The sequence below is a fragment of the Sapajus apella genome, unplaced genomic scaffold (assembly GCF_009761245.1).
Source record: "Sapajus apella isolate SASKATOON/1434 unplaced genomic scaffold, GSC_monkey_1.0 scaffold1, whole genome shotgun sequence".
Classification (NCBI taxonomy): Eukaryota; Metazoa; Chordata; class Mammalia; order Primates; family Cebidae; genus Sapajus; species Sapajus apella.
The window spans coordinates 26,533,062-26,545,669 of NW_022436941.1; the positions used below are offsets into that span (position 1 = coordinate 26,533,062).

At 35.5% G+C, this 12,608-nt stretch overlaps 2 long non-coding RNA genes across 2 annotated transcripts in view; one reads left to right on the plus strand and one right to left on the minus strand.

Annotated features, from left to right (window-relative positions):
- Positions 1-11,861, plus strand: part of LOC116548912 — a 20,053-nt gene extending 8,192 nt beyond the window's left edge. The window contains exons 2-3 of the long non-coding RNA XR_004267617.1: positions 8,042-8,141; positions 11,736-11,861. This is a non-coding gene — a long non-coding RNA (uncharacterized LOC116548912). The remainder of the gene's footprint in view (positions 1-8,041; positions 8,142-11,735) is intronic.
- Positions 1-12,608, minus strand: part of LOC116548910 — a 167,994-nt gene that overhangs the window by 31,737 nt on the left and 123,649 nt on the right. The gene's annotated exons all lie outside the window — the stretch shown is intronic.

Below are 12,608 nucleotides of genomic sequence, written 5' to 3' on the forward strand. Positions count from 1 at the left end.
TCAATTATATTATATAAGGTATATATATATATATACACACACACACAAACACATACACACACGCATATGCACCATGGAATACTACTGAGTCATAAATATTATATAGGAGCCAAAGCAGGTTAAACTGTTATCTAAGATACTTATCGGAGCCAAAATAAATCTGAACAAAGCCATCTGTGTTAATGGACTAACAAACGGCAGATACAGATCCTAGAGACAATAAACTATTTATTTAAAAAATTCATAGAATTTTAGAATCTTAAAAAAGTCAAGGGAGAAGCAGGATTTCGAGAATGAACGAAGACAGACATTGGCACAGCCTCTCCCCAGCAAAACCACAACCTAACTCACAAAAATTATTTTAAAAGATCATTAATCATTTATATTACCTGGAAATAGTCCTAAATGCATACAGCAAATGTAACAACATTCATTTAAGAAAATCTATTAAATATCATAAGAAAAGTGAGAATCTGTGGCATTTGAGCCATGTTCTAGCCCATTACATCCACTTCCAAGTTCCCAGGAAGCTCTTCCTGAAGCATGTTCAGTCAAGAAGGTAGGAACTCCTTCTTCCTCTAGCAGCCAGTTTGAAACTATAATTTTATCCCAGGAGGACCAGGCTGCTGGCATTTCTCATTCCCACCCCTCCTCTGCCTCCCAGCCCCATGTTGCAGCCACTCTTATTCCAGCCAGGTGAGACCAAAAAGACTGCCTTTGTAGTCACCCACACAGCTGCCACTTGTAAGGAGGAAGCTCTACCCCAGAAGCTGAAAGCTGAGAATACTGGGGCCCTGATTACCCCTGTCCCCACTAACTCATTGGATCCAGTTTCCACAATGAGAGGCCAAGCAAAACTGACAGAACTGAAGAGAGAATTGGGCAATTCAACAATGATTGTCAGAGACTTCAATACGCCACTTGCAAAAATGGGAAGAACAATTTAACAGAAAACTAACGAGAGAAGAGTTGAACAATTCTATAAACCAGCTGGAACTAACAAATATATCTAGGAAATCCCATTGAACAACAGAATACACATCTTCTCAAGCATACAAGGAACATTTTCAGTATATACAATATGCTAAGCCGTAAAACAAGCCTCAGTAATTTAAAATAATTGAAATAATACAAAGTATGCTATCAAACCACATAGGAATTAAATTAGATATCAGTAACTGAAGGAAATTTTGGAATAGACAAATACCTGGAAATAAGCAAACTTACCCAACTGGTCAAAGAAGGAATATACAAAGGATATTAGAAAATATTTCAGAATGAATGAAAATGAAAATGCAATGTAACAAAACTACGGGATACAGCTAAGTCTGTGCTCAGAGTGAAATTTATAACTGTAAATGCTTCTATTAAAAATTAGAAAGATCTCAATCAATAACCTCACTTTTTACCTTAAGAAACTAGAAAAATAAGAACAAAATAAACACAAAGCAAGCAGAAAGAAGGAAATAATAAAGAATAAGACAGAGATAAATAAAAGTGAATAAAAATGCAATAGAGAGCACCAATAAAACCAAAAGTTAGTACTTTGAAAAGATCAACAAACTGAACAAGACTTTTGATGAAATGATAAAGACAAAAAATAGAGTAGATGTAAGTTGCTAAAATCAGAATATTGTTACCAATCTTACAGAAACAGGAAGCACTATAAGGAAATATAATGAATAACTGTAGGCCAACAAATTAGATAACTTAGATGAAATGAACAAATTCCTAGAAAGAAACAAATCACCCTATCTGACTCAAAAAAAAAAAGAGAGAGAAAATCTCTATAGGCCAAAAATGGATAAAAAGAATCAGTAAATTTAAAACTTCCCACAAGGAAAAGTCAAGGCCCATTTGGCCTATTGGTGAATTTCAGTAAACATCCAAAAAAGAATTAATACCAATCCTTTACAAACTTTTCCAAAAAACAGAAGATAGAAACACTTCCCAAATTATTCTATGATGTTAGTATTATCCTGATACAAAAAAAAAAAAATCACAAGAAATAATATGCATAGAACAATATCCCTTATGAACACAGAGGATAAAATTTGAAACAAAATACCAACAAAGTGAATCCAGAAACATACATTAAAGAAAAAAATGTATACACCATGGCCAAGTAGAAATTATCCCAGGAATGCAACAGTGGTTTAGCATCTGGAAGTCAATAAATGTATTATATTATATTAATAGAATAAAGGGCAAAAACAATATTAATCATCACAATAAAAGTTTAATTGTATATTCAACTGATTTTCCAAAAGGATGCCAAGATAATTAAATTGGGAAAGAATAGTCTTTTCAACAAATGGTACTGAGAGGACTCCATACCCACATGCAGAAAAATTAAATTAAGGCCCTTTCTCACACCATACCCCAAAACTAATTCAAAATTTAATGTAGACCTAAATATAAGAACCAAAAGGCATTTCATAAAATCCAATACTCACTCATGATAGAAACTGTCAACAAACTAGGAAAAGAAAGAAACTTAGTCTGATACAAGGCATCTACAAAAACCCTACAGCTAATATCATATTTACTGGTGAAAAATTTAATGAATTACTGCTTGTCTTCTAAAATTAGGAACCAGATAAGGATGTCTGCTCTCACTGTGACCATTCAACCTTTTGCTGGAGATGCCAGTCATAGTAATTCGGCAATAAAAAGATGTAAAAGGCATCAGATTGAAAAAGAAAAAGTAAAACTCTCTCTCTTCATAGGTGACATAATTTTGTATGTAGAAAATCCTAAGTAATATAAAAAAAAGACTAATAGAATGAATAAACAAGTTCAGCAAAGTTCTATGATAAAATATAAATATATAAAAATCTATTGAATTTCTATATACTAGCAATCGGAAATCTGAAAATTAAGAAAATTTCATTTGCAATAACATTAAAAAGAGTAAACTATTTCGGTATGTATATTTTACAAAGAATGTTCAAGACATAACCTTAAAACTACAAAATATTGTTAAAAGAAATTAAAGAACATCTAAATAAACTGAAAGACATTCCATGTCTATAGCTCAGAAAATAAAATACTGGTAAGTTGGCAATACTACTCAAATTGATTTACAAAGTCAATCGATCCCTATTAAAATTCTAGCTGGCCGTTTTGTTTTGTTTTGTTTTGTTTCCAGAAATCGCATTGATTTTAAAATTCTTATGTAAATGCAATACTAAAGGGCCAAAACAATCTTTAAAAACAAGAACAAAGTTGGAAGACTCACACTTTTTGATTTCAAAACTTACTACTCAGCTACAGTAATTAATACAACATGGCACTGGCATAAGGATAGACTTATATGTCAATGAAATAGAATTAAGAGTCCACAACTAAAACTTTACATTATAGTCCAGTGATTTAGCACAAGGGTGGCAAGACAATTGAATGGGAACACAGTAGACTTCTCAATAGATGGCACTGGTAAAATCAGAGAGCCACATGCAAAAAAATTAAATCGAGGTGCTTTCTCATGCCATACCCCCAAATTAATTCAAATTTGATCATAGACCTAAATGTAACCATTAAAATTATAAAACTCTTAGAATACATGCAGGAGTAAATCTACAATGTCATAGTTTAGGCAATGATATCTTAGTTGTGACACTAAAAGTACAAGTGACAAAAAAATAGATAAACAGCAAAATTAAAAATATTTGTGCTGCAAATAATAACATCAAGAAGATAAAAAGACAATCTACTGAATAGGAGAAAACATTTTCAAAGAATATATATGCTAAAGGACTTACATTCAGAATATATAAAGAGCTATTGCTACTCAATAATAAAAAGACAAATAATCCAATTTAAAAATAGGCAAAGAATCTGAGTAGATATTTCTCCAAAAAAGATACACAAGTATGCACTAAGCACACAAAATGATGTTCAATATCATTAGCCATCAGAGAAACGCAAATCAAAACTACAATGAGATATCACTTCACTGCACTAGGATGGCTATAATAAAAAAGACAGACAACATTAAGGATAGGCAAAATGTGGAGAAATCGGAATCTTCATACATTGCTAGTGGGAATGTAAAATGATGCAGTCATTTTGGACAACAGTTTAGCAGTTCTTCAAACAGTTAAACAGAGAGTTACTATAAAACTCAGCCATTCCACCACTAGATATCAAGCCAAGAGAAATGCAAACATATGTCCACATAAAAACTCATGCATGGGTCCTCATAGTACTATTGTACTATGAACAACATTGTATGTAATATTATTCATGCAAATTAAAAAGTAGACAAAACCTAAATAACTATCAAGAGATGAAATGATGAATATGATGAAGGGGAGATACGGGGAGTGACTTCTAATGGATTCAGGTTTATTTTAGTCAAGATGAAAATGCTCTAAAATTATATTGTGGTAATAGTTATACAATCCCATGGATATAATTAAAAACATTGAATTTTCACATTAAATGGCTACATTGTATAGCATGTGAATTGTATCTGTTATATATATAGCTGTTTAAAAATTTTTAAAGAAAGTAAAAACACACTTACATGCTGCACTCACTCCTAAAAGCAAAATCTCTTCTCTCATTTGTAAGTTTCTAGAGCTTGAATCCTACGATAGGGACAGATACGAAACAGAAAGGTCTGTTTGCTAGTGAGGGGATATGGTTTTCAACATTTAGGGACTGACGTGTGCAAACTTTAATAGAATAAGCTCATTTTCCTTCACTGTAGGCAAAAACAAACAAAAATTAAAGACATATTTCTGAAGAAATTTCCTTGGTTGTAGCTTTGGTTTAGAAGAATCTCAGTCTGCATTATATAACACCTTTTAATCATCCAGAGTGATGCTATTAAGAGAAGAATCTGAAGAGCACTAACTAAAGGATTGCCTTGTTATGTTGGAACACAATTATCTGGCTGAAGGCTTGGGCTCTCACTCTGAGGAGAGGAGTGCGTTGAGGACTTTGAAGCAAGAGGAAACAGTAAGGAGTGAGCAGAGGCACTGAGTATTTCAGCCTCAATACTCAGAATATGTTCTTTATAACCTGTTTCTATTTGCACAGAGACAGTTCATGTTAGAGCACAACCTAAAGGATGACTGGAGTAAAATGGGAAAAATTTTTCCTATCCAGGAAATCAAAAAGCCAGATGCTGAGCTGAGTAAAGGCCCAGAATCTCAGAAAACTCAGTCACGCAAGAGAGACATTTGAAGAGCTGAAGTGGGGAGGAGCCAAAATAGGGTTGCTAGATAAAAGATAAGATATGCAGTTAAACTTCAACTTCAGATAAACAACAAACATATTTTTTCTTAGTATAAGTATGTCCCAGATATTTCACGGATGTATTTTCATTTGCTGAATTTGTAGCTTTTATTGTGTTTGCATTTGCTAAATATGGCAACTCTAATCCGATGGACATAGTTAATAAAACATATGGACAATCAGTTGGCAATAAAAAAAGATGTGAAGAGAAAGAGAATCTCTAAAATATGGGGATTGAGACAGAAGATGTGAAGAGGAAGGCTGGGGCAAAGAGTAGAACAGCTCAGAGAAGGTTTTTAGAGGACTTTATAACTCAGTTTTGTAGCTTCAGCTAAAACAACCACTAAAAATACATATCCACTATGGGAAGAATACAGGGTTTCAGTTCTTTACATTTCATGGCTCATGATAAAAGCATTCAAGGAACTCCCTGAGCCATATTATTTCCAGACTGACATATGACCATGCACAGTAGCTGCAAGAACCTTCTTTCAGGAACTACCAAATGATGATACTTTTTGGTAAACCTCTCAAAACCATAAGGTCCTATGTTCATACTCTTGATGACCCTGAGGCATCTCTAATCCAGCTACCCCATGAAATCTTCCTCAGAGAAACAGAAGAGAAGTAATACTTCACAGCCAGCTAAAGCTCTCAAAAAATAACAAGAAAAGGGAAAGGAAAAGCTAATGTTGACACATACATAAGGAGTGAATAGTGCCTGAAAACTTGAAAATAAGGTTCGATGTCCTCAGAGTTATACTAGCAAACTCTAAGTCATTATGATTATCATTTGGGGAAGCAAAACAAGAGATAGCTCATAATGTGTCACTGAAGCATAAGAGAGCAGCCAAAACATTAAAAGTCATGTGATGTGGGTAAGACCTCAAGGAGGCAGACATGGAATGTGAGTATCATTCAGTAATGTAAATATAATACAATTTGTCAAACATGGAAGCCTCAATAAATAAATTCAAAAAGAAAAGCTGACAATGTCCCTCAGAACATGTCCTAAAAATGCACATCTCGGCTAAGTAGACAGAGCATTATGATTTGTTTGGCTAGTAAACTTCTCTGCACAAGCCTCTATGCTGGTCAATCAATAGCCTGCATTCTGGATTGTACTCATTAGTCTCTGTGGACTTGGTTAAATGTGAGGCTATTCCCAAAAGGGAGATCCAATCTTACCACATTAACAAACCAATTGGGTTTCTCAGCCTGGACTTCTTAAGGCCAGCTTCTGGGTCATGGTGAATGGCTCAAAGGAAGCCTCTGGTAGTTTTTCCAGGGCAATACATTGTCTGCCTGTTTTCAAATAGAAATGCAGGGTTCCAAGGGCAAAATCAACCTCCCTAAATTCACATAATATGGTCTTTCTATCACAATGCCTAATCCCTCTCCATTCTTAGTTAGCAACATGTCCATTGTGGATTACCTTACAGTTTGGGACCTGGAACTAACATTCCAGTGTTCTGGCTGCTGTACTGGCCCCACACTAAACACAGATCATCCATAGCCCCATCTCTGTTTCACTTGTAACAGACTTAAATTATAATTTTTTTATTACTTAAATGAACCACTTCTTCCCACACACCTTATGCTACATAAAAGCTTCCTTCTAGTTGCAAGGAGACCGCTTACTTGTGAATGGCTCTTGTCAAAAACTACAGAGTTGCAACAGGAGGGCATCAGAGAAGACTTACATAAATATTTTTGATTTTTAGGTGCTTATGTTTTCCAGTTATTGCAGGCAGACACTGAAGCATAAATAAGGTATGGGAATGCTACGGGCAAAATAACGAATGCCTCTGAAACAACAGATGGCTGCAGGCAGAGAGGTAAAACATCTCTATCAGTAGTTTCTAAACACTTCTCACTTTTGATATTCAAAGGCTTATGAAAATTTTATACCTTACATAGACCAGTGAAAAATAAAGTTCACATTTAAAATAACTCATATAATTTATAGTGTGTCAAGTATCATAAGTTCTTTATATCTATGTTTTGACATATTCATACTCAAAGAATCAAGGATCATCACCAGGTTTCATTTGGAGCATTTCCGCTCCATTCTGTAACCTCCTAAAGACTGTGTTCTTAGCTTTGTAATCTCATCCTAAAAACAGTCTAATAGTCCACTTTGAGAGCAATAACCTTAGGTTCCAAGAGTGTTGAAGGGGGCTATAAAGAATTATAGCTTCTTAACCTATAACCATTCCCTAATCAATATCTAATAAAAATCACTACAAGCATGTAGAAGTTCCATGACTATTCCACTCTTTCTCTTTGGTACAAATGGTTTTCTCTGATTTTATTTCAATTATTATGAAACACTTCAAACAATAAGTGAATTAAGGACTTTTTTTAAATCTATGCACACATAATCCAGAATTCACAAATATTAAAATTTGATATTTAAGTCTCATTTAGAAAATAATATACTAAAAAGATACAATAGATACCATATATTGTATATACAGAATATGGTGGATTCTATGTAGATACAGAAGATACTGTAAATTGTTTCTAATGATCTTTCATTTTCCTACCCTTTAAAAAATGTACATAATCATAAGCAATATATTAGTTTTTGTGCTTATACATGTAAATAAATGACATTATATCTTATATATGGCTCTACCACTTGCTTTAACTCATCATTATTTTAGGGCCTATAACTATGCTGAGTCTTGTAGATTATTTACTAATGTTAAACGTGTATAATATTCCATTATATGAAGATGCTACTATTTATTTATCTACTTATTAATTTGATTCCTCTTGGTAAATTTAGGTTGCTTTCTGGTTTGGGTTATTATTAGCATAAGAGCAGTGAAGATATGCAAGAATTTCTCTAAAGTATCTTCCTAGAAGTGGAATGGCTGGGTAACAAGGTATGTACATCTTCAGCTTGTTTTATGAGGATTAACTGACTTCATATGTTAAAGTGATTAGCAATGCTTGGCAGGGAACAGGAGCCTAATAAACATTTAAGGTGTGGTAGCTACAAATATTTTATATTTTGATGAAGTCAAATTATCAATTTTTAAATTTTTTCATCTTGTTTTAAAGAATTCCTTCCCTGCTGTGATATTATAAAGATATTCTTCTACATTTTATTTTTCTTTTATTAAGTTTTTGAACTTTTGCTTTTCTCTTAGAGATCTTTAATTCACCTGGAATTTATTTTGGTGTGTGCTATGAGGTAAAACACTAACATTTTAATATAGATAAGCAATGGTCCCAACACCACTTTATCCCTAACTAACAATGTTATTTTTATCACATTCCAAGATTCCATTTATGTGTGGGTATCTTTCTGGGTTCTCTGTTCTATCCTATTATAGATATTTAAGTTCTTAATTTCACTGTGGCTTCATTTATAAAATGGAGATAAAATCATACTTATTTCATAGGATGCTATGAGAATTAAACATACTCATACACACAAAGTGCTTGGAATAGTGCCTGATATATAGTAACTAAAATATACAGGTTAGTTTTTCTGATAGTTAATTTCATGTATTTTATATGTTAATTTGATTGGACTACAGGGTGCACAGGCATTTGGTCAAACATTATTCTAGGTATGTCTGTGAAGCTGTTTTTGGACAAAATTAACATTTAATTGGCAAGCAGATTGCCTTCCCTAATGTGGGTAACCCCAATCCAATCAATTAAAAACCTAAATAGAACAGGCTTACTAAGAGGGAACTCCTGCCTGTTTTAACGGGGACATCAATCCCCTCCTGTGCTGAAAGCTCTCCTGGTTCTCAGGCTTTTGAACACACCCTGGGTTTGCACCATTGACTCTCCTGGGTCTCCATCTTGCAGGCTGCAGATCCTGGGATTTCTCAGCCTCCACTATCATGTAAGTTAATTTCTTATAATAAATCTTTACACACACACACACACACACACACACACACACACACACACACACTTGGGTCTATTTCTCTGAAGAACCTAATACAGCCATTACCAGTTGATGTTTATCCATTTGCCAACACTACACTGTTCCAAAGATTCAAGTTTGTATTACTTCTTGATTTCTAATAGAGCAAGTTTTTCCTCTTCCTTAAAATTTTCCTCAATTCCTTGAACCTTCTTGTTTCATATGATATTTGGAATCAAACTTCTCAAAAACTCCCAAGGGATCTGAATCGGAAATGCACTGAGTTCACGGATTTGAGAAAAACAGATTTTACAGTGCTGATTTCTCCTCCAGGAACAGGTTATATCCCCACCACCTCCGTTTTTAGTCTTCTTTATATTTCATTCAATAAACTAATTTTCAACATGAACTTCTGCAATTTCTATATATTTTCCCAATTTATAAACAGTTTTGTCACTATTATGAAAAAGATTTTATCTTACCATTTCATTTTTAATTAGCTATTGCAAAAGAATTCTGCCAAATTTTATACATGAATCTTGCATTCAAAAAGCTTGCTGAATCTTTTGTCATTCTTAACAATTTATTTGTATGGAAATCTGAATGATCTGTATATATTGTTTAGACTCCCGATGATAGCAGCCTTGCCTTTTTTTTTTTTTTTTAACTATCTTACATATTTTCATACTGGCTTATTATCAATGCCCTAGCTTTTGGAGACAAGGAAATATATATATTATAAAGATAATATTTGTCTTTACTGCCCCTGGAGCTATGCAATAAGAAATGAATGTGTAGCCATCTGTCTAGGTGTCTACTTAATTATTTTGATCCCACAGAGTAATGAAACTTCTCTTACTTCCTCAAGAGGGCCAAATAGTTACAGCCCAAATTAGGTAGCTAGGTTAAAATGCTAAAGTGCAGGAAGACTGGAGTGCTATCTCCTGAGGTATTTACATTTCAAATGGTATGAAGTCCAGAGCTTGAAGATATCCCTAGGTCTTCAAAGCCAGAGAAACCATCCATTTACGTATTAATAGCCCTTGGAAAGATATTTACATTCCAAAAGGTTAGGATAGTTAGTTTTTCTTGTTGCATTGATACCTTTACCATTATGTAATGCCCTTCTTTGTCTCTGTTGTTCTTTGTTGATTTAAAGTTCATTTTATCAGAGACTAGGATTGCAACTCCTGCTTTTTTTTGTTCTCCATTTGCTTGGTAAATCTTCTTCCATCCCTTTATTTTGAGTCTATATGTGTCTTTGCGTGTGAGATGGGTCTCCTGAATACAGCACACCAGTGAGTCTTGACTTTTTATCAAGTTTGCCAGTCTGTGTCTTTTGATTGTGGCATTTAGGCCACTTATATTTAACAATATTATTATGTGTGAATTTGATCCTGCCATTTTGTTACTGGTTGGTTTTTTTGTCCATTAATCCAGGCAGTTTCTTCACTGAGTCATTGGTCTTTACCAACTGGTACATTTTTGCAGTGGCTGGTACTGGTTGTTCCTTTCCAGGTTTAGAGTTTCCTTCAGAAGCTCTTGTAATGCAGGTCTGATGGTGACAAAATCTCTCAGCAATTGCTTGTCCATAAAAGACTTTGTTTCTCCTTCACTTATGAAGCTTAGTTTGGCTGGATATGAAATTCTGGTTTGAAAGTTATTTTGTTTAAGGATGTTGAATATTGGCCCCACTCTTTTCTGGCTTGTAGGGTTTCTGTCAAGAGATCCCCTGTAAGTCTGATGGGCTTCCCTTTGTGTGACACGACCTTTCTCTCTGGCAGCCCTTAGCATTTTTTCCTTCATTTAAATGCTGGTGAATCTGACGATTATGTGCCTTTGGGTTGCTCTTCTTGAGGAGTATCTTTGTGGTGTTCTCTGTATTTCCTAAATTTGAATGTTGGCCTGCCTTGCTAGGTTGGGGATGTTCTCTGGGATAATATCCTGAACTTTTTTTCCAGGTTGGATTTATTCTCCCTGTCACATTCAGGTATACTGATCAAGTGTAGATTAGGTCTTTTCACATAATCCCATATTTCTTGGAGGCTTTGTTCATTTCTTTTCACTCTTTTTTCTCTAATCTTGCCTTCTCATTTTATTTCATTGAGTTGATCTTCAATCTCTGATATCCTTTCTTTTGCTTGATTGATTCAGCTACTGAAACTTGTGTATGCTTTGCAAAGTTCTCATGCTGTGTTTTTCAGCTCCATCAAGTCGTTTATGCTCTTCTCTGAGCTGGTTATTCTAGTTAGCATTTCATCTAACATTTTTTCAAGGTTCTTGGTTTCTTTGCATTGAGTTAGAACATGGTCTTTTAACTCAGAGAAGTTTGTTATTACCCACCTTCTGAAGCCTGCTTCTGGCAATTCATCAAACTCATTCTCCATCCTGTTTTGTTCCCTTGCTGGTGAGGAGCTGTGATCCCTTCAAAAAGGAGAGGTTTTCTGGTCTTTCATGATTTCATCCTTTTTGCGCTGGTTTCTTCCCATTTTGTTGATTTATCTATCTTTGATCTTTGATGTTGGTGATTTCAAAATGAGTCTCTGAGTGGACATCCTTTCTGTTGATTTTGAAACTATTTCTTTTTGTTTAGTTTTCCTTCTAACAGTGCAATCCCTCTGCTGTAGGACTGCTGGAGGTCCACTTTAGACTCTGGTTGCCTGGGAATCACTGGCGGGGGTTGCAGATCAGGAAGCATTGCTGCCTGATCTTCCCTCTGGTAGCTTCATCCCAGAAGGGTACCTGCCAGGTGACAACCAGAGCTCTCCTGTATGAGGCATCTTTTTGGTTATACAGAGGTCAGGAGCCACTTGAGGAGGCAGTCTGTCCCTTGCCTGCCTGCAGAGGTGCTGCTGGGCTGTCACAGACTCTGTCCAGCTGCTGTGTAGGCTTCCTCTGGCTTTTGTTTACACATTCAGGTTTAGAACCACCTCAGCAATGGTGGATGCTGTTTCTCCCACAAAGCTTGATCATCCTGGGTCGCACTCGAACTGATATGCCGGCTGCAAAACTCTCAACTGAGAGGTCTTTTGAGGGGTGAAACCTGCCAAGTCATATCACCTGTCTCCCTGCTTTCAGTTCCCTCTTTCTGGGGAGCAGGTAGCTCCATCCCACAGGTGTTCTCGGTGCTAGTCAAAATGTTTACCCACATCTGGGCCAACAACCTGCGGTGTCTGTCGGAGCTGCCGCTCGGATCTGTGTTGGTAACTCTTGCACTTTTCAGCCTGGCGGGGATCTCCTGGTCTATGGGTTGCAGAGGGCATGGGTGAAGAGCAGTATCTGAACCAGAGTGCTGGAGGTGGGGCAAAGTCCCCAATCCTCAGGTGAGTTGCACTTCCCAGGTGAGGCAGTGCCCCACCCTGCCTCGGTTTGCCCTCTTTGGGCTACACCCACTGTCCAACCATTCTCATTGAAATGAACCTGGTATCTCAGTTGGAAATGCCTTCTGTGTCTCTCTCACTGGGAG